We start from the raw sequence: 3,877 nt of genomic DNA on the forward strand, positions 1-3,877 counted from the left end.
CACACACACACACACACACACACACTCGATATAAGAATGCAAATGGCACTGTTTCTGTATTTTTAATTGTTCATTTTATTTTTGTCTGTGTCAGGATCTTGTCTTCTGCCCCGGGCTTAGTTGTCCCACAGCATGTGGGATCTAGGCTCCCTGGTTGGAGATGGGACCCACGTCCCCTGCCTTGGAAGGTGGGTTCTTAACTGCTGGACCACCAGGGAAGCCCCCAAATGGGCGGTTTCTGTTTCCTCACGTCCTCCCTGCTCTTCACAGCCTGGCCTCTGTTCTCAGCATGTCCTCTTAGAGACCTGGTGGCCCACGACTTCGAAGACCAAGAACTGCCTGCCCGGTCCTTGCTCGGGGGCAGCAAGCGCAGCCCTGGAGCTGGTCTCGAGGTCCGCCTCCTCTCTGCCTCTGACAGGGAGGTCAGCCTTTCTGTGCCTTTGCTTCCTTATTCGTGAGATGGGGAAGATGACAACTGTTGGGGGTCATCGATGTCAAGCGGGTGTTTGAGTGAAGGGCTGAACGAGGATTCACGGCTCCCGCGGCTCCCGTCTCTCACCCCCTGCTCATACTACCTCTCCAGATGCTCTTTCCCAGCCTGGCTTCTGCTTCACCTCCCATTTCCCATATTTAAAGCCCCAAAGGAAGTTCAAGAACCATCTCCTCGGAATCCCCTGGGGGGGGTGTTCAAATTTGTACCAGATTACCAGTCTCCCCCAAAAGGGTTCTGATGCGTTGGATATGGAGCCCAATCCAGGAACCTACATTTTAAACAGCCTCTTGTGTGCAAGAACTCAGCCTCAATCCTCTTTTCCCTGCAGATGCTCCGTCACCCCTGACTTCCCTCCGGGGCAGAGGAGACCCGCAGGATCTCAGCACATCCCAGGCCCCTGCAGGTGGTTGGGAAGACGTCCTCAGGCAGGTGTGCCTCCCTGAGATGAGAATTTCAGAGATAGACTGGTGAGAGGTGACCTTTTAATAAGCACCCCAGACTTTTTGTTTGAAATATTTAGCTGCTGAAATACATTATGGATGTCTCTACCTCATTAAGCAAACTTTCACGTTTTCTTAACCACTAGATTCATCCCGAGCAGGTTAACAACAAGGGGTGTTCACGATGTGGGCTTGGTGATCGTGCAGACGCGGTCTCAAGCCTGGTGTGCTGCTCACAGACTGTCTCTCTTGCTCTGAGGTACGTCTGCTGCTAATAGCCTTTCTTCATTTCTGCTTCTAGACCTAAGCTTGAAACCCAACCCCCCCTTCCAAATGTGTTAGGAACTCGTCTAATAAGATTACATAGGATCCTACACTCTCCTGTATGTGGAGGACCCAGATTTCAGTTCACGCTCTTTGAAACATCTTCCAGTTGCCCAGGGATGGTGTTCTTCTTACAGATGCATTCTCCATTATGGTCCAGAGAAGGGCTGGATAGATGCAGTCAGATGGGATCCTGAGTGTGGGCTTCACCGGTCACTCCATCCACTGGCATCTCTGTGCATTCACATCTAACCAATTATTAAAAGTCAAACTAAAAATCTACTGACTTCATGTATATGGATTGGAATAGCATCAATAACTCCAACAAGTGATTAATTGTATAAACTACCATACAATTGCACTCATTTCACATGCTTATAAGGTTATGCTCAAAATCCTTCAAGCTGGACTTCAGCAGTACGTGAATTGAAAGTTTCCAGATATACATGTTGGGCTTAGAAAAGGCAGAGGAACCAGAGATCAAATTGCCAACATTTGTTGGATCATAGAGAAAGCAAGGGAATTTCAGAAAAACATCTACTTCTGCTTCATTGACTACACTAAAGCCTTTGACTGTGTGGACCATGACAAACTGGAAAATTCTTCAAGAGATGGGAATACCAGACCACCTTACCTGTCTCCTGAAAAACCTGTATGTGTGTCAATAAGCAACAATTAGGACCTTGCATGGAACAACTAAGGAGTACAAAAAGGCTATATATTGTCACCCAGCTTATTTAATTTCTTTGCAAAGTACATCATGAAAAATGCTGGGCTGGATGAACCACAAGCTGGAATCAAGATTGCTGGGAGAAATATGAACCACCTCAGATATGCAAATGATATTACTCTAATGGCAGAAAGCGAAGAAGAACAAAAGAGCTTCTAGATAAGGGTGAAAGAGGAGAGGGAAAAAGCTGGCTAAAAACTCAACATTCGAAAAATGAAGGTCATGGCATCTGATCCCATCATTTCATGGCAAATAGGGGAAAAAATGGAAGCAGTGACAGATTTTATTTTCTTGGGCTCCAAAATCACTATGGACAGTGACTGCAGCTATGAAATTAAAGGACACTTGCTACTTGGAAGGAAAGCTATGACAAACCTAGACAGCATATTAAAAAGCAAAGACATCACTTTGCTGACAAAGGTCTGTAGTCAAATCTATGGGTTTTCCAGTAGTCACATATGGGTATGAAATGAAGATCATGAAGAAGGCTGAGCACTGAAGAAATTATGCTTTTGAATTGTGGCATTGGAGAAGACTCTTTAAAGTCCTTGGACTGCAAGGAGACCAAATCAGTCAATCCTAAAGGAAATCAGTCCTGAATATTCATTGGAAGAACTGAGGAGAAGAACTGACTCATTGGAAAAGACCCTGATTCTGGGAAATATTCCCTGGTGGCTCAGACGGTAAAGCATCTGCCTACAATGCAGGAGACCTGGGTTCAATCCCTGGGTCAGGAAGATCTCCTGGAGAAGGGAATGGCAACCCACTCCAGTATTCTTGCCTGGAAAATCCCATGGACATAGAAGCCTGGTAGTCTACAGTCCATGGGGTCGCAAAGAGTCGGACACGACTGAGCAACTTCACTTTCACTGGGAAAGATTGAAGGTGGAAGGAGAAGGGGATGACAGAGGATGAGATGGTTGGATGGCATCACTGATTCAATGGACATGACGTTTGAGCGAGCTCTGGGAGTTGCTGATGGACAGGGAGGCCTGGCGTGCTGCAGTCCATGGGGTCGCAAAGAGTCGGACAGGACTGAGCGACTGAACTGAACTGAACATATGGACTTTGTGCCCACTGCCTGCCCACTTTAACAATCAAGAGTGTTTTTTCCAGGTGGCAGAAAGAGGCTATGGTGAATAGCAAAAGAAAGTCAGCCTGTGTGCCTGTCTTTCACTGGGGCTGCAGTTCTTGAGCTAATTCAATACCCTGCCTGCAAAGACTTGAATTTTGTACACTCGAGGCAAAATTACAGTTCACTTCAAACTCCAGCTGCCTCTTGCATTTCCTTTGTATTTTCTTATCTCCTTAGAGCTAAAGATGGTTCATAAATGTGCACAATGGACTCCGTCAAATGAAGATATGGACAAAATGATTTAGCAGGTCCTTCCCTGGTGGCTCAGAGGTTAAAGCTTCTGCCTGGAATGTGGGAGACCCGGATTCGATCCCTGGGTTGGGAAGATCCCCTGGAGTAGGAAATGGCAACCCACTCCAGTACTCTTGCTTGGTAGGCTACAGTCCATGGGGTGGCAAAGAGTCGGACACGACTGAGCGACTTGACTTTACTTTTACTTTACTTGACTGTTGAATGGATGGGGATTTTCTTCCCAAGAAGTTTTCTTGGGACTCAAGTTTAGGCAACACCAGACAGTAGGACTGAATCCTGTGCTCTCCAAGCACCTTTCTCAGAGGACAGAATCAGTGGATTTGGGTGGACAATTGTGGCCATTTTCTCTTAGAATTTTTCTTTCAGTAACGGGAACCATTTTCAGATCAAAATTGATATGGTTGCTTAATATGGAGAAGAGAAGTCTGTTTGCTTGGGTGAAGCAGTCATGGTAATCCTAGAGCCTCTCCGCTGTTCAACCACCCCTTTCTCCCCACTACCCA

Source organism: Oryx dammah, unplaced genomic scaffold (genome assembly GCF_014754425.2).
Source record: "Oryx dammah isolate SB20612 unplaced genomic scaffold, SCBI_Odam_1.1 HiC_scaffold_2, whole genome shotgun sequence".
Classification (NCBI taxonomy): Eukaryota; Metazoa; Chordata; class Mammalia; order Artiodactyla; family Bovidae; genus Oryx; species Oryx dammah.